The sequence below is a fragment of the Suricata suricatta genome, chromosome 1 (assembly GCF_006229205.1).
Source record: "Suricata suricatta isolate VVHF042 chromosome 1, meerkat_22Aug2017_6uvM2_HiC, whole genome shotgun sequence".
NCBI classification, from domain to species: domain Eukaryota; kingdom Metazoa; phylum Chordata; class Mammalia; order Carnivora; family Herpestidae; genus Suricata; species Suricata suricatta.
The window spans coordinates 123,389,905-123,412,066 of record NC_043700.1 but is presented as its reverse complement, the minus strand read 5'-3'; positions in this window follow the sequence as shown (position 1 = coordinate 123,412,066).

Below are 22,162 nucleotides of genomic sequence, written 5' to 3'. Positions count from 1 at the left end.
TATTCCTTAGGAAGAAAAAAATAGTTACTCTTCATCTCAAACAATTTTTCCCAAATATTTTTGTTTAGCATGGTTTGTCTTATTGCTGCCCTTTGAAAAATCACAAAATTTTTAAAAGTATGAGAGAGAGTTCTTTTTGTGGAGCAAACTGTTATATGCTTTTTGCCTTTTTGAAAAAGACTATGAAATTAATAATATTTGTATAAAGAAAGCAGTGAAAACAAAAGTTTATTTTAAGCCAGAAAAAAACCCCAATTTATTATAGGAACCATCTGGTTAAATAATAGCTGGATCAGCAATAGGGAAATGAAAACAATAACTTTGTTCTGTTACCTTCTCAGTCTGTTACATTATGTCAGTATTTGAGTTGACTCCCTGAAATATCAACCTCCCAGCTCTGAGTCTGAGAGATGGTGCCTTCACCACTTCTCAAATCTAGGGAGCTGGGCTCCCCTTAACCTGCTGAAGGATGAAGAGATTTAAGTACCTCTATTCCAACTTTGTGTTTCATGAAAGAGGCCAAACTATCTGTTTGTTGTGACCTGAAGTGTGAAAGGGAGACTCACTTGCTTAAAAATTTCTCTTTCAGGAGTAGCAAATGAAATTCCAAGGTTCTGAAAAGTAGAAGTAGAGAGTAAGGATTCATTAATGGATTTCGCAAGATTTTGTCATTGTTGCTATTTAAGAGCCATTTGTTAAAACAGAGAAGGCTTTTAGGAAATAAGGTATTTTAATCTTCTCTAGTCCTGTATGCGTGTATGCACACCATTACAATGCTGAATTCTATTAACAAATATTTAAATTTGTTTAAAAAAATGATATACAGATTAAATCACTAAGGGTAGAGTACCCATAAGAAGGATATGGGATTAAGTTCTGCAAATTGAGGATTTAAGATCTTCATTAGAGATAAATATTTCCTACTCTCCACCACCTAGGCTCCTTGCAGGATAGCATTTCCTGTGGCCCTAATAGTTGGGTGAACTATATGCCTAGTTCTAGCCACGAAGAGTGAATGGAAATAATGTGTGCCACTTTTATGTCACAACATAAAAGGCCCTCTGTTGTTCACTTTCCTTTTGACATGGTAATACAATGCTCCAGAAGGTGGCTTCTCTGCTCTGGATCTCCCAGACAATCTCAAAGGACATGTACTTTGAAAAAAATAAGCTTTTGTTTTCAGCCACTGTGATTTTACGTTTATTATGCTGCATAACATAGTCTAACCTGATTAATACATCTAACCACTTCAACAACTTCATAATTTTAAGACCTAACTTTTCTATAAGATGTGAATGTTTAGTCTAACTATATGTACTAAATTTCTTACAGAAATATAGAATGATGAAACTACTTTATATGTCTTTTAATTTTAAAATATTTTTAGGGGCACCTGGGTGGCTCAGTCGGTTGAGCGTTCAACTTTGGCTCAGGTCATGATCTCATGGTTCATGGGTTCAAGCCCTGTGTTGGGCTCTCTGCTGACAGATCAGAGCCTGGAGCCTACTTCAGATTCTGTGTCTCCCTCTCTCTCTCTGCCCCTCCCCTGCTTGCTCTCTCTCTCACTCTCTCTCTCAAAAATAAATAAATAATAAAAATATTTTTATATATACTATCTTACTTATTTTATAAAATAGTCCTCTTAAAAAACATGACAAAGTGTTGTTATTGCCACTGTTCATGAGTTAAATAATTGAAGTTAAGAATGGTTACAATAGTTTACTATTTAATTGTAGAACCAAGACTTACATACTTGGATATACTATACTTGGATATAGTATAATTTGTTCTTTCTGTCCACCACTCTCATCATAAGCATCATGAATACCCAAATGGCCTATGTCATGTGCAATCACAAAGTCAATAGACCAGATCCTATAATAGGAAGTGATATTAACTAAAAGAGGAACATCTTCCATTAGGATGAAATCTATGACCACTAAGAACCTTTATTAGAGAGCCAAGATCCCTACATGTAGTAAAGGTATGTAGTCACTTATTTTGTGAAGGAAGGAACTAGTAGCAAATAATGAATATTTTGAATGACCTTAGCAATTATGGAAAAAACATTAAAAATGTTAGTTAAATAATTCCCTCAAAATGGAGTGATGTAGTCTCTTGAAGTTAGAAGTATGGAAATCAGTCTACTGCAGTAAAAGAAAGGGAGCTGGATTTTAAATTTTTATTGAAACAGCTACTATTTACAGGAACTCCTTGCATTTTTGTGAATCCTAAGAAAATTCTTAAAAACTAGTAAATAATTGCTGATTAGAAAGGGGTAGTAAGAGGAATAAGAAAAGAATAATGTATCTATTATCAAAAAGGAGGGGGGAAGTAAAACCACAAATATGACTCCTGGAACTTCCTTAACATTTATCATGCTCTCAGTGTCATATAAATTTTGCCAAAATGTATGCTTAAGACTTGGTGTTTATAGGAAATGCTTCTAAAATTGGGAGAAAAATTTCTACCTTTTGTCTTCACATGGAAACTTTCAAATGTTTGTAGAAATACACTGACACTTTTGTAGGTAAGCTTCTCACTGTCTTCACATCTATCCAGGTGTGAATCACAAAACCTGCATGTGTAACTTTCATCACTGGAAATAAGAAATAATTGAGGTTATTAAATGTAAACTCTCTTAAATGAAGCACGTTAACATTCTTTCCTTCAAAGACAATCTTAGTTTTTGTTGTTGACCAACCTTATTTTTTTAATAAAAAAATTCTACGTCTATAGAATATCTCAATTTGAATACTTATAAATGATAAATGGTATCTCATTCACCAGGTTTTTGTAGTAAATATGAATTATGCACATGGACCATTTAAATATTTATATTTCGTCATAGAATTTGGAGTATAGCCTTGTACCCAAAAAAATGCTACTCAAAAGTTTTCAATTTAATTGCTATGTCATCAATTACTTATGTATATACATATACAGAGTAAGAAGCTTTTCTATATAAAGGGACCAAGAAAGGATTTACTCATACTAGATTTGTGTACTGAATGAACTGAAGCAAAGCCCTGTCTCTACATCTGTTCCTTAGGAATCAGAAAAGGGGTAGCTGATATTTTCAGGGTTTAGGGCGGCAAGAATAGGATTTTCCAACCTCAGCAGGAACAAGCTGTAAGAATATGTAACTCTGATATTAGCCACATGTTCCATTCCCACCTATTAAGGTCTCCTTCAGTACAGCTGATTAATTAGATTTTTTAAAGTTAGCGTTTAACAACTGTGATGTCCTACATCCTTTGAGCCTGATGGGTCTGAAATCCTCTTGATGATCTTGAGATCTTGAGATCTTCTAGGGTGTGATCAGAACAGAACAACTCCATAATCTGGTGCAGTTGCACTTTCTAATAATGCTTATGGTTTATGTAAATGTTCCATTAAGGGCCAGAGGCTCATAGATATGGTTACAAAAGACAACATTACTGGGATGCCTGGGTGGCTCAGTCAGTTGAGCAACTGATTCTTGATTTCAGCTCAGCTCATGATCATGGGATTGTGGGATCAAGCCCTATATTGGGCTCTGCACTGATCTTGGAGCTTGCTTGAGATTCTCTCTCTCTCTCTCTCTCTCTCTCTCTCTCTCTCTCTCTCTCTCTCCCCTCTTCCACTCTCCCTCTCTCTATCCCTCTCACCACTCAGGCACTTGTGCTCTCTAAAATTAAAAAAATCATTTATTAAAATACAAAATTTCTGAAAGCTTTGCTCTGGAGGGAGAGCACTTTAGCCAGCCTTTGTAGAATTTTTATTCTATGCTATGAAAACAATTGATAGATGCTAGAGTTTGCCTGTATATTAGACGATAGGCCATATGGATATGTTTAAAGGATTGAGCTTACATACATCAATGTGCCAATAGGAATTCTAGCCTACCTCACATAGTGTCAATGATTAAGGGGAGACCCAGGAGGAGACTAGCCTGGGAACAACAGGGAGTAAGAACACTGAGTAAAGAGAACGTGTCTTTATGAGTTAAAAAAAAAAAAAAAAGATCTGCTTGATTCAAGTATTGCAAATACCCTTATTCATTTTATTTTAATAGCCCTAATACATTTATTTTCATTATTTACCAATGGGTCGGGGAAATGTCGAAGATAATTTTAAAAATCTGAACAAGTATTTCAGAAGTTGTTAGGTTTCAGAAATACTCTGAGATTAAATTTGAAATGGTAACCAACTTCTCAAACTTCTAATTTATCTCTCTTCCTGGGAGGCAATAACACTTTTAGTAATGAAATACATGGATTCTTAGTTTTTTTTTTCTCACAATAGATGTGGGTTTTGTCTTCCTTTGTTGACAGAGTTATTAGAAGCAATAAAATATCATCAGCATCCCAAAGTTCACCATGGTCACCATTGGCAAAGCTACCATAAACTTTCTCTTAATAAAAATAGATTGTTCAATTTTCCATGTCAGTGAACAAGAACACTCACCCAGAAAATGAAATTTATGTGTAATCTATCCATCAGATGAGATGGCATCACAGTCATAAGAAAAGCAAAAAACACTGGACAAAGAATATGAAGATTTGGGTTTCACTCTTCTCTGCCATTTACACTATACCTGGGGCCATGGGGAAATGTAGAATCAAGTCTTCTTGTCAATGGTGTTAGAACTGAGACCTTTTCTGGTCCCATGAACTATAAAGTTCTATGAACTATAGTGCTATGGGTCTACCTAATGTAATTTTACTCAGCAAAGGCTAAGATCATTAAGGGTCTAAAGCCTTTTATTTGATTCATTTGGCAGAATACAACTCAGAGGGGGAAATAACTGTATCAAGTGGAAATTTCCAGATGTGGCTTGGAAGCCACATTGCCTACAAAGGAAGTACTACACAAAGTGTCAAGAGGGAAACTGATACTGTGCAACTTCTCTATTATCTTCACCTTGCAATAATCCCAACTGGTTCAGATAGTCAAGGAAATAAAGCTATAATTTGGATCTAAAGTTTGGAGAATACCAGACAATTGTCATCTTCTAGAATACATGTTGTTTCAAAAAAAAAAAAACCTTTATTCTTAGGAGAAAGAAATAAAATAATATGGAATGCTAGCTGCTTTGTTATATTACAACACCTTTGAAAAGGTGTTGAGATCTTGAGATCAGGAAAATGTCAAAAATGAAGAATGGAAATAAGATACCAGAATTGGTGACTAGAGATGGCAAATTACATTTTCTTTTGAAAAAGTAAACTTTTATTGCTTCTCAGCCTTTTGGCTAAGATCAAGTGAAAAAGTAAAACTTTTTGTAGATGCTTAAAGAGACATGATCAGTTTATATTAAAACCAGTTTATTCATAATTGGTAAGAACTACCATCTATCAATGGATTTGTCAGGAAATATTAGCTACATTTAATCCTAATCACTTTATATGGCAACTATCATTATCACTACTCCCAATTTTGGAAAAGAAGTGGAGAGAATTTAAATAGCCTGCCAAAGGCCACAGAGTTAATAAGTGCTGGAGGGAGAGCAAAAATGTTTTTACTATCATAGTACCAACCTACTTTCTGGGAAGTGAGTATAATTTTTGATACCATAATACATGTTTGTTTATTCCTATATTTATGTTTACACTTGCAAATTAAAATAAATAACTTTCTTCCAATTCATATTGCTATTAGGAAAATACAGGTTCTGGTAAGACACTTACAATGGGTTCTACACGGACAGCTTGGAGCCTGCTTGGGATTCTATCTCCCCTTTTCTCTCTGCCCTCCCCAACTCACTATCGCTTAGAATAAATTTAAAAAATTTTTTAAATAGTTTAAAGACTTCTACAATTTATACATGTGATAGAAGTATATTATGGGTATAAAAACTATTTAGTGGAATGGTATGTTGCTGCTAACGTTTTCTGGGCACTTGATTGTAGTCTAAGTCATCTATTCATTTGGTCTCTATCCTCTAATCTGACCCACCTGGGGTATGTGTCAACCAGGAATTTAATTGAATTTATAATTTTCAAACTCATTTTAGAGTTCTGTCAATATTAGGAGTACCTGGGTACTCAGTTGGTTGAGCATCCAAATCTTGATTTTGGTTCAGATCATGATCCCAGGGTCATAAGATCAAGCCCCATGTTGGGCTCAATACTGAGTGTGGAGCCTGCTTGGAATTCTCATTCTCTCTCTCCCTCTCCTCTCCCTCCTCTCTGTCTCCCTCCCCATCTCCCTCCCTCTCTCTCTCTCTCTCCCCTCAAATCCTCCCCCACTCATGCTCTATCTCTCTCTAAAATAAAACATTTTTTAAAATTTGGGGTTCTTGGGTGGCTCAGTTGGTTAAGCATCCTTCTGTTCAGGTCACGATCTTGCAGTTTGTGGGTTTGACAGCATTGGGCTCTGTGCTGTCAGTGCCAAACTCATTTTGGATCCTTGTCTCCCTCCCTCCCTCTCCCGCCCTCTCCCTCCCTCTCTCTCTCTCTCTCTCTCTCTCTCTCTCTCTCTCTCTCTGCCCCTATCCCACTCTCCTAAGCACACTGTCTCTCTCAAAAATAAACAAACATTAAAAATATTTTGTTAGTATTAGTGATTACACTCTTTTAACATGGTATGGTGAAGAATAAGTTCAATAATCCCTATTTTTGAATGATATTAAAAACTCCAGGTTTGGGGGCTTCTGTCTACACTACTTGTGCTTCTCTGCACAGGCATTTACTCTTCTTTCCTCCCAGCCATCTCTGGAGAGAAAGCTAATCAAAGCTCTGCACACTGAAACCTAAGGGACTGAGACCCACAGCACAGGCCTCCTTTGAGGGTTGCCTAATGTGTTGTGTCTTTACTCTTTGGTCCTGTGGTTCGCCCCTCCGCTGAGCTCCCCCCCCCTTTCTCCATTACTCCTTTCACTTATAAGAACCACAGATGGAGAAGGCATGGCTCGGGATGCTGGCTCGCGATGCTCTGAAGCCATTAGCTCATGTCTGCCACATTCACAGGGACGCTTCGTTTTACCCTGCTAACACTGTGCTTCATTCAAAAACGGCAATGACTGGAGGAAGCCTACTGCTTCTCCATTTGTTGCTCACTGTTCAGTCAGGCAATTCCACAACACAGTGTGTTCTGACAGGTGCAGAATAAGTTATGCTTTTCCATAGTAAATTAGCACTGGTAGCTATTTACTTTTACTGAAGAGAAAAATGATAGAGACACATATACACAGGCATAAATGTGGAAGCTCTGAGGGAAATAAAACAAAAAGAGGAAGTGGTATGAGAGCAGTTCTAGAAGTGGCACTTGATATAGAAAGTGAAGTAGCAGCTTCACATACTCAGAAAGGGAGGAAGATGACTTGTTTCAGAATTCTTACAGCCATGGAATCCTCACTTAGCTTGCTGGTTTGCTGATCAGTGAATAAAATGACTAGAAATGCACTTGAGTTTGACTGAAACTCATTTCCTGAGAGGATCTGGAAGTCAAGACATTTCCTGCTGGGCAACACATCATGATGTCCCCTATATTTTCTTTGCCTGATTTGAATCAATTGCAAGCAGTAATTTTATATTGAAAACAAGTGCCATTTGGTGATTTACAGGTAGTGTTCAAACCAAAAGCATATACAAAATATTTATTTTTGAAATATTTGGGGGGGCACCTGGGTGGCTCAGTGGTTAAGCGTTTAAGCTTAGATCATGATCTCATGGTCCGTGAGTTCGAGCCCCACTTCGGGCTCTGTGCTGACAGCTCAGAGCCTGGAGCCTGCTTCAGATTCTGTGTCTCCCTCTCTCTCTCTGCTCCTCTGTCTATCTCTCTCTCTCTCTCTCTCTCTCAAAAATAAAGAAACATTAAAAAATATATTGCTTGCATTTTCCAATTTGGCATTGACAAAATACAATCAGTAGAACATATTAAAGAACACATACTTTGGTGCTCCTTAGTGGCTCATTCGCTTAAGAATCTGACTCTTGATTTGGGCTCAGGTCAGGATCTAATGGTTCTTGAGTTCAAGCCCCATATCAGGCTCTGCACTGACAGCATGAAGCTTGCTTGAGATTCTGTCTCTCCCTCCATCCCCCCACGTATATTCTCTTTCTTAAAAATAAATAAATAAAAAATAAATAAACTTTAAAGAACACATATCTCAAAGCATCTCTACCTTTTTATAAAATTTAGAAATGTTATCTGATGTTTTATTACTTTGAATTTTTTTTCACATTTATGTCACAGTGTCTGACATCTCTTACATGTCATCTCTTCCAAAAAGCCAAGCAACAAACGAAGAATAAAGAGTGAGGGATTATATCTATAATCTCAATATATTTTGCCTCTCAGGTCATTCTATACCAGCAAAAATCCAGACAAACACCTGGATTTGTAAAATAGTTTGAAAATATTTAGATTTATTATTTTATTTTAATCTCACATAAGTCCAGACTTTTGTTATTTCATTGCGCAAAATTCCACTGTGGAAAAAAACTATGTAGGAAGTGGGTTGGCCATTGCCATGGTGCTACTCAGTGGGTGAATGAACACAGAACCATAGAAAAAGCAAATTCCTTGGAATATATTAAATCCTTTTGGTCTCCTCTTCTCTTCCTTGGAGGTAGAAAACCTGTGATTCTGGTCGCTGATCATAAAAGAGAAGGAGATAAGCTAATATAAGATGTTTTCTCAGTAAATAGAACTGTGTGCTCACATCACTAAGGATGAAGCTTTTCATAAAGAATGAGAGGTCTAAGTCTCTTAGTTCCATCCGGAGGTTCAGATTAATTACCCTTTCAGTCAAGGTCACTGACAGTGTAAAGAATTTCCAGGCCCCCTAGAGCCAAGTGTTATCTTTCTTATACAGCAACCATGGATGCTTAAGTAAGTCAATACATGGCAATTAGCAGGTAATAGGCATGATTTTTAAGTAGAAATAAGATATGATGATCTGGCTGTAGTACACATCTGGCTAGCCATAAGTGAACAGCTGCTGCTATCTTGTTTTTATAATAAAAGACCCCTTCCAGTATAAAGAGAAGAGCACGTATCAAAAAAAATGGAAAAAATCAGGATAAGAAATATTCACATCATGCTGCTTTAAAAAAATTGGTGGGTTTTTATATATTCTTGGGATGACATAGTTCTTGAAAAGAGTGATTCCTTTTATTATATATTTTTTTCTTTATTATAGACTTTACCTATTAATGCAGTTTTAAGCTTATGGAATATCTGAGCAAAAAGTATAGAATTCTCATATACTCTACCCTCTACACACCCCTACACACACATATACACACAGAGTTTCCCCATTATTAATATTTCCCATTAGTGTGGCACATTTGTTATAACAAATGAATCAATATTGATACAATGATTAACTAAGGTTCATAGTTTACATTAGTGTTTACCCTGTGTTGTACAGTTCTATAGGTTTTAACAAATGCATAATGTCATGTGTCTGCCATTATAGTTTCATAAAGAATACTTTCACTACATTAAAAAGTCCCAGTGTTCCACCCTGTGCCTCTAGATAAGATTCTGTAATATTGTATTTATATGTATGAAACCTTAATGTGATTGTATTTAAACCATAAAATTCTGTTTTATGGGTATTTCAAGATTGATTTAGTAACTAGAATAGTGTGATATTTCTTCCTAGGACATCTTTGACATTTTTTGAATTATATATTATTTCCATAAATGTTTGTGGGTACTACTATAAGAAAGTAAGAATTTAAGACTTTGTCCTTAATTCAAAGAATTTGTAACTTAATTCAAATTAATAAATGAACAGATGAAAAGTTAAATAATATACAGCAACAGATGACAGGCTAGAAAGCAGTAGGATAAAGTGCCGAATGAATGACATGGATAAAATTGGGGAGTGTTCAATAGTGCATTCATAGACAAGGGCATGAGGTGAAGAAAAAGCCTGCATGGGTTCCCAGGGGCTTGAAGAGGAGTAAAATAGAGACCGTCAGATGGAGTGAAGGACATTCAAGGCAGGGGAAAGAACTCAGTCAAAGGCTCTATGAAGGGCAAATTTGTATGTTGTACCTCTAGGCTGATCTTGGGAACAGTTTTACTGTCTTACAGACAGTGTTTGAGGCTATATTTGGTCCCACCTGCAAAATGCCTTTGCCCACATTTCTCACTGGAAACTTGATAATTTCCTGGTGGCATTTCATGGCAGTAAGACCTCTCTGCTTTTCAGCTCTCCTTATTTCAGTCCTGAAAAATATCTTCCTAGTTGTCTGAACCACCAGGGCGTCTGGTGGTTCAGTTGAGATCAACTCTTGATCTAACCTCAGGCTGTGATCTCACAGTTCATAAGATCAAGCCCTGCACTGGATCCTGTGTTGCCAGTGCAGATCCTGCTTGGGATTCTCTTTTCCTCTGTCTTTTCCCTCCCTGCTTGGGCACTCTCACTTACGCACTCAATCTCTCTCTCAAAATAAATAAATAAACTTAAAAAGAAAAAGAAAAAATATTCCTAGTTTAGAGAAAGCCTTTTCACTTCATATTACTACATTCATGAATTCCAACATGGGCTTACACTTTCATGGGGGGAAAATGCTGAAAGGAGAAGTAAATGTCTTTCCCTCTCAACCTCCACCCCGTAGCCTGGCTCAAGTGCATTCTAAGGCAAAGAAATGTAGGGGTCTCCATATTTGGGGTGGGTGAGAGCTAAAGGAAGAAAGGGGCAATATAGGGAGAAAATTAAAACAAAATGTTGGTTAATATTTCAAAATCCAAATAAACCACCTAACCTTACACCAAAAGCAGCTAGAAAAAGAAGAACAAACAAAACCAGAACCCAGTAGAAGGAAGGAAAATATTACAGCAGACATAAACTATATAGAAACAAAAAAGCCAATAGAACAGATCAAAGAAAACAGGAGCTGGTTCTTTGGAAAGATCAATATTAATAAACCTCTAGTCAGACTCATCAAAAACAAGAGAGAAAGAGGACCCAAATAAGCAAAATCACTAATAAAAGAGAAGAAATAACAACCAACACCACAGAAGTACAAACAATTGTAACAGAATATTAAGAAAAGCTATATGCCAACAAATTGGACAACCAAGAAGTGGATAAATTTCTCGAAACATGTAACATACCAAAACTAAAGCTGTAAGAAATAGAAAATTTGAACAGATCAATTACCAACAATGAAATGGAATCAGTTATCAAAAAACTCCCAACAAGCAAAAGTCCAGGGCCAGACGGCTTCTCAAGTGAATTCTCCCAAATTCTTAAAGGAGAGTTAATACCTATTCTTTTCATACTATCCCAAAAAAGTAGAAGGAGAAAGATAACTTCTAAATTCATCCTATGAGGCCAGTATCATCCTGATACCAAAGCCAGATAAAGACATCATAGAAAAAGAGAACTACATGTCAATATCTCTCATGAATACAGATGCAAAAATCCTCAACAAAATATAGAAACTAAATCCCACAATACATTAAAAAAATCATACACTACAGTCAAGTGGGATTCATTTCCAAGATGCAAGGGTGGTACAATGTTTGCAAAACAATCAACATGATACATCATATTGATTAAAGATAAAAAACACATGCTCATTTCCATGGACATGGAAAAAGCGTCTGACAAATTACAACATCCAAACAAAGTAAACTCTCCCTGCAGAGTAGGTCTAGAGGGAACATACCTCCACATAATAAAAGGCCCTATATGAAAAACCCACACCTATCCTTATACTCAATGCTGAAAAAGTGAGAACTTCTCTGGTAAGGTAAGGAACAAGAAAACAAAGTCCACTCTCGCTACTTTCATTGAACATGGTACTAGAAGCCCTGGCTATAGGATTTTAAAGAAATAAATGAGATCCAAATTGGTAAGGAAGAAGTAAAATTCTCACTATTTGCAGATGAAATGATACTCTTTATATAAAACCAGAAGGGTCCATCAAAAAACTACTACTGATAAATGATAAATGAATTCAGTAAAGTCCCAGGATACAAAATAAATGTACAGAAATTTGTTATGTTTCTGTACACTAATAATGAAGCAGCAGGAAGAGAAATTAAGAAAACAATCCCATTTATAGTTGTACCAAAAATAATAAAATATCTAAGAATAAACTTAACCAAAGACATGGAAGACCTGTACTCTGAAAGCTAGAAAACACCAATGAAAGAAATTCAAGATGATGCAAAGAAATGAAAAGACATTCCATAATCATTGTTTGGAAGAGCAAATATTGTAAAAATATCGATACCACCCAATTCGATTTACACATTTAACGCAATCCCTATTAAAATACCAACAGCATTTTTCACAGAACTAAAAGAATGTTAAAATTTGTATGGAACCACAAAAGACATCAAATAACCAAAGCAATCTTAAAAAAGAAAAGCAAAAATGGAGGTATCACAATTCCAGATTCAAGATATATTACAGAGCAGTAGTAATTAAAATATTATGGTACTGGCACGAAAACAGACACATAGATCAATGAAATAGAATAGAAAACCCAGAAACAAACTAATAATTTTATGGTTAATCTTCAACAAAGGAGAAAGAATGAATATTCTTTATTTTCCCATACAATGTATCCCATACAATGGGAAAAAGACAGCCTCTTCAACAAATGGTGCTGAAAAAACTGGATAGGAACTTGCAAAAGAATAAAATTGGACCACTTTCTTTCACCATACACAAAAAATAAACTCAAAAAGGATTAAAGACCTAAATGTAAGACCTGAAACCATAAAAATCCTAGAAGAGAGTACAGGCAGTAACCTCTTTGGCATCAGTTGTAGCAACATTTTTCTATATATGTCTTCTGAGGCAAGGGAAATAAAAGCAAAAGTAAACTACCAAGACTACATAAAGTAAAAACCTTCTGCATAGTGAAGCAGACAATCAAGAAAACTTAAAGGTTACCTGCTGAATTGAGGAAGATATTTGCAAATAACATACCCAATCAAGAGTCAGTTTCCAAAATACATAAACTGATATTGAGGCATGTGGGTTGCCCAGTCAGTTAAGCGTTCGACTTCAGCTCAGGTCATAATCTCATGGTTTATGAGTTTGAGCCCTGCTCCAGGGTCTGAGCTGTCATCACAGAGCCTGCCTTCGATTCTGTATCTCCCTCTCTCTCTTCTCCTTTCCTGCTCACACTTTTGTCTCTCTCTCTCACTCAAAAATAATATATAAACATTAAAAAAATTAAAAGTAACTGATACAACTTAACACTCAAAAAAATAATTCAATTTTAAAAATGGATGGAAGGGGAGCACCTGGAGGGCATATAGCATGTAAATTTTGGTCTCAAGGTCACGGATTGGAGCCCTACTTTGAGCTGTAGCACTTTCTTAAAAAAAAAAAAAAAGTGGGCAGGACCTCCTGGGTAGCTCAGATGGCTAAGCCTCCAACCAATTCAGGCCATGCATGATCTCATGATTCCTGAGTTTTGAGCCCTCCATTGGGTTCTCTGCTGTCAGTGCAGAGCCCACTTTGGATCCTTGGTCTCCTTTTCTCTCTGTCTGCCTCTTCTCTCCCCTCTCTGTCTTGAAAATAAACTTAAAAAAAAATAGGCAGAGGACATGAACAGACATTTCTCTAGAGAAACAAAGATGGCCAGCAGACACATGAAAAGGTGCTTGGCATCATTCATCATCAGGGAAACACAAATCAAAATTACAATGAAATAACATCTCACACCTGTCAGAACGGCTAAATTAAAAAACAGGAAACAACAAGTGTTGGTGAAGATGTGGAGAAAAAGGAAACTTCTTATACTCTTGGTGGAAATGCAAACTGGTGCAGCCACTCTGGGAAATAGTTCCTCAAAAAATTAAAAAATACAACTATCTTATGATCCAGTAATCACACTGCTGGGTATTTACTCAAAATATATGAGAACACTAAATCAAAGGGACATATGCACCCTTATGCATAAGACTTGCTGTCTAGGGAGACAGATTGGAATTCTTAGGGTAATCTGGGGCCACTAGTTCAAGATGCAATTTTTTTTAAGTCAGGGAAGTAGCTTATATTGAGATAAAAACAAGTATCCTAAGTCTACATAAGCACCTTGTAACATGTAGAACTTAAAGAATTTGGTAAAAATATAAAGAGGTAGTAAAAAAAATCTGGGTTGTGATCCAGGACACAAGCTCTGCCCTTTGATAAAAATATTAACTATTCTATGTAAATGAGTGAGGGTAAGAGAGCCCCAGAAGTTGGTGTTTGTTATGCCAGGACAGAGAATTCAGATTTGTTAGGGGTGAAGTTGGGGCAGAAGAGCAGAGACTGGGGAGAGGCTAATTAAAGGGAAACTATTTCTCTACTCATAGCACTTATGACACCAAAGGTGTGGGTTTTCTACATTAAACAATCTCTCAATTCTCTGTAAATATCAACTGGATAGTCTACAATTTAATTCATCTTGACACTCCCTCGAGTTAACCCAGGCTCCACACAATAGGGACTCAGTCCCACAAGACTGCCCCCTACTTCAGACAGTAATTCCAAGTAGTGGGCCCCCAGATTACCAACCCTTCTATCCAACTCGGCTACAAATTGTGTGTCCCCAAGACCCCCTCATCTTTGAGAATTTGCTCACAAAATGATTCAAAAACTCAGGGGAACATTTACTTGTGCTTAACTGATTCATTTTATAAAAGATACAGATGAACAGCCAGATGAAGAAGTATGCAGAGTGAGGTCCAGAAGGCTGCAAACCACAAGAGCTTCTGTTCCCACGGAGGTGGAATACAGAAACTCTCCTGGATGTGTTCACCAACCCGGAAGTCCTTATATGGAGACTTCATCGTGCAGGCATGATGGATTATTAACCCAATCTTCTCCCCAAATGACCAGTGAATATAGGGGTGGTGAAACTGAAAGTTACAAACTTGTAATCATAGTTTGGCCTTTCTGGTGATTAGCTCCCATCCAGGAGCTCACCAAGAGTCACTTCATTAGAACAAAAGATATTCCTATGGAATTTCCTATTCCAAGGGATTTAGACGCTCTGTGTGAGGAATTGAATCAGAGGGCCAAAGACCTAATATTAGAGCAAAAGATGCTCCTAGCACCCGTATCATGCAGGAAATTACAAAATTGGGGGCAGAGCTCAAAAGTAATCTCTCTCTTACTATGTCACAGTGCTTTGTTAATACCATGTTTGTCTGAATCAAAGTAAATGCTCACTGTTTTTTAATAGTTTCACTTATACTCAAAAATGTGGTCTTCTGCCTGAAAGAATGTCTGAAACCGTGGCCTCACATTGCTTAAAACAGTGGTCCCTTAGTAAATATCTGACAAATAAATACATTAAATCCATGATTTTAATGTGCATATAACTAATGAAGGAGTTGTGGTTCATTAATTAACAGTTTTTTGTTGTTGCTTCGTTGTTTCTGGATTTTTTAGTAGATTAAAACAACACTCATTTATATACTCAAGTTTCTGAGGGTCAAGAGTCCAGGCGTGCCTTGGCTGGGTCCTTTATTGTGGGTGTCATAAGGTAACAAACAAGGTATGGGTGGGCTGCATTGTTTTTAGGAGCGCAAGATCTTCTTCCAAACTGAAGTGGCTGTAAGCAGAATTCAATTCTTCGCAGTTTTTGGACTGGGGTTCTTGTTGTTTTGTTCTTGTCACTTGGGTTCTCGCTTATCTCCTAGAAGTGACAGCAGCCCCTTCCATAAAATGGCAGCTTATCTCTTAAGGGCTCTCAGGATAATTTTTCTTTAAGGCTTTTATCTGATTAAGTCATACTTGCCTAATGGGGCATCTGGGTGGCTCAGTGGGTTGAACATCTGACTTTGGCTCAGCTCATGATTTCACAGTTCATGGGTTTAAGCCCCATGTTGGGGGTCTGTGCTGACAGCTCAGAGCTTGGAGCCTGCTTCAAATTCTGTGTCTCCCTCTCTCTCTGCCCCTCCCCTGCTCGGGCTCTGTCTCTCTGTCTCTCAAAAATAAATAAACATTAAAAAAAATGTTTTAAGTCATGCTTGCCTAGATAATCTCCCTTTTGATGAACTCATAGTCAACTAATTTGGGACCTTAATCACATCTACAAAATCCTTTTACCTTTGTCATATTCTTATAATGGCATTGTAAAATTCAGCCTGGACCAAGGAAAATTCAATTGTTCAAAGTTCCTCTCTAATGTCAACATGTAGAAAATAATGCAATATTGTTATTTCTAGTCTTTCATCTAAATGGAGATATTCCAAACATAAAACATTTGCAAATTTTTATCAGATGACCAGGTATCATAGAATCACTGAAATATTAGAGAATACATAGAAAAAATACATTAGTCCATTCCCTCCCATCTACAAATATAATTTGTTCTCCAGTGTCCAAATAATTTTTTCAGAAATATAAGTATTCACTATTAAATGGAAATATTTACAAATGCTTGAAATTAGAGATTAAGCTTTATTGACATGATCACAAAAACTCAGACAAAATTAGGTCAACTAAACAATTTTACTTATATCACAACCTCTTTTATCAGATCTGAAGAGAATGTGATGAATGTAGTATCATTCAGGTCACAGACATTCAGCTTTTTTTCTTGCAAATGCTACTTGAATGAACATTTTGATCTGTGAAAATGCAAGGCTAGCTCTTTTCTTGATTTCATTTTTATTTTTTGAAGCATTCATATATTAGGTAGAATATATTTCTTGGAAACACGTTTAAACCATTCTTAAGGTGGGGTACTTTATTTTCCCATAGTGGGGGGGAGTGATTTATGCTGGTTCTAACACTCTCTTTAAATTTTTATATGCTCAACCTGCAAAGAATGAACTTTCAGCAAATAAAAGTGTGTCAGTGGGGAAACTCACAGTGATTGTTCTCTGCTGGAAGGATTAAATAAATGTAGAGTTCTAAGCAGGCTTAGGCAATGAACTGTAAAATACTAAGAGAATGCGAGAGTAAAATAATCTATCTTCCATCACCAACTGATTGTGTTGCCAGTGCCATGCTCTGGAAATAGCAATGAGGTTACCTTTTTTTCCTCTGTCTCCCCAGCAGCTGATAGTTAGAGCCCTCTGTACCAACACCTTCTGACAAATCAGGGCACTTTTTCCTGTTAGTAACAGGATAAGGCATGTAACCTAAGAACCTGACCACTGCTGGTTAGCTCTTTCAACACAGGGTTTGTTCCTGAGAATCTAACAGAAAATTCAAGAAATGTTTTGTAAGCAATAGTTTATTTAAATGTTAGTTATGTGTAATATTGTCTTAGGAAGCACACGAACATATATGTGTGTGTGTGTGTGTATATACTTATGTATAGAAACATACATATACTTTTATGCATACACACACGGTAAGAATCTAAATCAATTCCTTTTCTTCACAGCAAAATGATTTTTAAAAACAGTTGTCTGACAATAATTTTGTGAACTTGTATAGCGTCTTTCCTTTTATGTACTCTGAAAATTTCATAATAAAAGTAAATTAAATCTGTAACACTCCAGAAACCGAACAAAGGTCTTTATAGTTTAATACCTCATTTATTTCTCAAAACAACCATGAGACATAGGTATCATTACCATAATTAACAAATGAGAAAATTAAGTGCCAGAGGCTTTTATTAAATTTTTAATAATCATAGTCTTGATTTAGACATGAAAAAAGAAACACTAAAAGGAGGATAAACAGCTTTGGATTTATGATATTCAAAACCACAGGCTGATGACTGAGATAAATGTAAGAATTAAATCTATAAGTAGGTGTTATTATCCTCATCAGTAGATGAGAAAATTGAAGGTTAGGAATTTTAATAATTTGTCCAAGTTGAAGATGAAAACCAAGATTTGAATCTAGATAGGCCTCAACTAAAACTTACAGTGTTTAGGGCGCCTGGGTGGCTCAGTCGGTTAAGTGACCAACCTTGGCTCACATCATGATCTCATGCTTCATGGGATCTAACTCCATGTCAGGCTCTGTGCTGACAGCTCAGAGCCTGGAGTCTGCTTTGGATTCTGTGTCTCCCTCTCTCTCTGCCCCTACCTCACTCATGTTCTGTCTCTGTCTCTCTCTCTCAAAAGTAAATATTCTAAAAGTTTAAATGTAGGGTTTACAGTCATTTATTTATTCAAACTATTTCTAGAGGAACTTCTTCAGATGATGAATTAAAAAAAAGAAACGAAATATTTCTAGAGGACATTCTAAGATTCAGAATTTGGGAGCAAAATTGCTATAATTACTGGTATCATGGAGTTTACAGCTGAGTAGGAGAAACAGAAATTTATTTAGTAATCAAACAAGGAAGGGTAACTGACATCATTCAAGTCTCTGCAAAATATTTCCCTAGAGAACACTCCTAATCTCTGCTAATGGTGTGCACCCCTCACCTGATGGTCTCTAGCACACTACCCTGTTAGAATTTCCTCTTAGCACTTATTTGTTGTTGCCTTGTGTTTTTGTTTATGTGTTGCATATATCCCAGTAGAATAGAAGCTCCTGATAGCAGGGATCTTTTCTAATTGACTGCTGTTCCCCAGTGCCTGGAATCATGCCTGCCTCTTTTATAATTTAGTCATTCATTAAATGTTTGTTATAAGAAGAGAAGAAGGAAGAAGGCCTCCTGAGGAGAAGTATAGAGTACTAGGAGTACGAATTTTATCTGACAGGAGAAATCAGAGATATTTGAGGAAATTATACTTGAATCTCAGATCTGAAGAATGAATGCTGTTCTAAAGGATTGGAGTGTGCGTGTGTGGGGGGTGGGGACAAGGGCAGTAGGAAGTTTCAGGAACAGGCAGGAAGAGTATGCAAAGGCCTGTGGTAGGACAGGATGTGCCAGATAGGAAGACAGGAAGGAAGGTCAAGGGAACAATTTAAGTGTAAAGTGGTGGGAGAAGTAGGTTGGGCCAATAGCCTTGCAGCAATTTGACTTCATTTGAAGATCGATGAAGATACGTTAAAGTATTTTTTATATATTTTTTTAATGTTTATTTATTATTGAGAGACAGAGACACAGTATAAGCATGGGAGGGGCAGAGAGAGAGGGAGATGCAGAATCTGAAGCAGGCTTCAGGCTCTGAGCTGTCAGCACACAGCCCAATGCAGGGTTCAAACCCACAGACTTTGAGATCATGACCTGAGCCAAAGTGGGATACTTAACCAACTGAGCCACCCAGGTGCCCCTGAAGTATTTTAACCTAAAAGGAAGTATAATGGTGTTTGCATGTGATGTTCAGAAAAAAGAGAAAAGAGACAGTGGATGCAGTGATCCCAGTTTGGAGTCTCTGCAATGATCTAGAAATTAGGTTGTAGGAATTGAATGAGCTTTAATGATGGTAATAAGAAGAGCAGTTGTTGAAATCATGAGCTCCTTAGCAGAGAAAACTATCAGAGGCTGTGATGGAGAGAAAATGAAGGGCACAGAAGATGAGGATGGCTGCAGGTGTCTGGCCTGAGCAGTAGAATGGACAGTGATGCCATCTCTGATAGGGATCACGGCAGAGGAGCAGGGAGCAGGTGGTTTGTACCTCTACGTCCCCTTTTCATCAGGTACCTCCTCAGTCTTGAAGGGTTTGGTAGAGGATAGACATTATTTATGTTTAAAACCTGAGAGTTTTCAGAAAGCAAGGGCAGGACCCACAACAATAACCAGGTGCCTTCATTTTATTGTCTCTGCACATGAACCATCATTATTACTTGTTTAAAATAAGTGTGTTTTGAACTAGAAAAGGTTACATCTTGTTGACTACAAACCTTTAACTAATTTCTGAATACTTTTATGTTATTAAGTAAATTCCTACATAGATCTCATTTCAGATTGTGTTTGTAACTGAACAAATCCTAAAGATAAAAAAGATGTTCACCCTCATGAGTGTTTTTTCTTTTCATTTTAGAATCAAGAGTAATATTCCAAGACATATAATTAGATATTTTCATTTTAGTACACCTATCTGAACATTCCCAAGAATTTCAAAGAATGAGGAAGGAAAACTGGAAATGGGTAAATATTGGAATAAGAACATCCAGCACCTAAAACATGAAAGTAGAATTGGATCTCATTATATAATATGAAAAGGACTACAAAATCCACAGCACAAAGGAGGTCTGTGTCTTTTCTTTTGATGTGACTGTGTAGTGAAACTGCAATTAGTGGTAATAGGAGTTGCACGTGTAGCTCAAAGGGACTTGATGCAAGTTTGCAGCAGGGTACAAAATGGTACAAGTAAAACTCAGTTCTCATTACCAACATTTAATTTTACTGTCTCATTTAGATAGCATAACTTTTCCATTATCAGAATCCTTCCAACCCATTACATCATAGATGCAATTATAAATACATTATAAATTCATCCAAGCTGATAAAATCAAATGCAGCAAATTGATTTGAAGTGAAGGAGGGGGGTTGGAAAGTCAATGGTGGTCAAGTTGCATATGAAATGTTACGTACTCTCCTATGCTTATGGTTTCAAAGAATACATGCTTATCCTTAAAAATAAACACTCTGTTCTGATATGGAAGCATCTTTTTTTTAGGTTCTGATTTTATTATGCTACATTTTTCTCAGGAAATAAGCAACCCCTTAAATTTTGCAAACTGGCATTCATTCATCTGCTCTATAATGGTTTCTGCAGAATTAATCTGCTTTTAACACCCTTGTTTAGCTTTGTGTAAATTTGCATACTTGCAAACAGGCATTGAGCACAGTTGAAGACTTGTAACCATTTAAACTGGTATGCATATCATATGTGTATATAATAGATGTGTAAATATGTTACTAAACCAGATGGTTCTCCACACTGAGAATTTATTTATATACATACAATATCAGAGTATACAAATAAGGCTTTTTAGTTATAAGCAAATTTGTTAAGCATACAGCAGTATTTATGGTTTTCTCTTCCTTAAAAAGTATTTGATCATTTTACATTTTAAGTTAAATTTCCTTTATTGATTCAGTTTCTATTCTCTTCTACATTTTATATATATATTTTTAAATTTATTTTGAAAGACAGAGAGAGCACAAGTGGGAGAGGGGCAGAGTGAGAGAGAGAAAACTAAGCAGGCTCTGTCAGTGCAAAGCCCGTCGTGGGGCTCAGTCTCAAGAACCATGAGACCATGACCTGAGCCAAAATCAAGAGTCATGTGGTTAGCCAGCTGAGCAACCAGGAGCCCCTCTCTTCAGTATTTTAATGCCTATTTTTCTGCCACAGAATAAAATAATAAATTTATTTTCATCATCTATAAGATTTTTCTGTTCCTTATAAATACACAATAAAGTTAAATTCATATTAATAATTTTCCTAAGAATATCATGGTAAAAATGGGCATCAACTTGAACATTGCATCTCCTTAATTCCCCTCTAACGTATTAAGAAACTATTTGCTTAAATATTCAAAGTAGCCCCACAGATTTACTCACACCACAATTTAAACTTTAGGCAAAAATATAGTCCCTTTAGTTCGTGTACTACCAGCCTGAACTTAAAATCCCTGACTTTCTGGGAGGTAGGGGGAACATTTATTCAACTGTTCTCAAATGTAATTTGAGAATAAAAATTTAATAGTCTCTTTACATAATGCTCACTCTCTTTAGATAAAAATTCTCAGGTTTTCAGTCACTCAGCTCTGACCTCCTCCCACCTCCCTAAGACAGCATGTCACAGAAAGAGTAAATGGTGCAGACCTGCTCTGCTGGGCGCTCCCCTTCTCTGTGCCTGATGGCCGGGTAACCTGTTGAACGCTTTCGTCAGCACTCATGAAGACAGGCTCCCACCCACTTCTCAGTCTTTATGCTAAAATGGTAGCCAGCCAAAATCCTTACCTTTTTGGTGAGTAAGGGTGTAGAAAGAGGAGATCCCGAAGATAGAAGCTGCGTGAAAATTCAGAGGTGTGATAGATGGAAACTGTGAGCTTTCCACTACCAAATCCGCAGCTCTGCCTTCATCCGCACCTGGCTTTTTGCATACTATTGTTTCAATGCAGCATACATTAGAATCACCTGGAGGGCCTGTTAAACCCTAGATCATCCATTTCCTATATAAAAGGTAGCTACATTTTTGCATGGACCTCAAGTATATTGTAGTATAGAGGTGGAATTTAAGGAAAGGTATTAAGCAGGCTGTGTTTTAGCTTATGGGCAAGTAATAAATTGTATCATCTATCTTGAATGTATCATAGATAAGCTGCTATATAATGATTGCCACTTCAGATAGCTGTGAAATTAGGTGATTAACTAGTTGTTACTTAACCTTC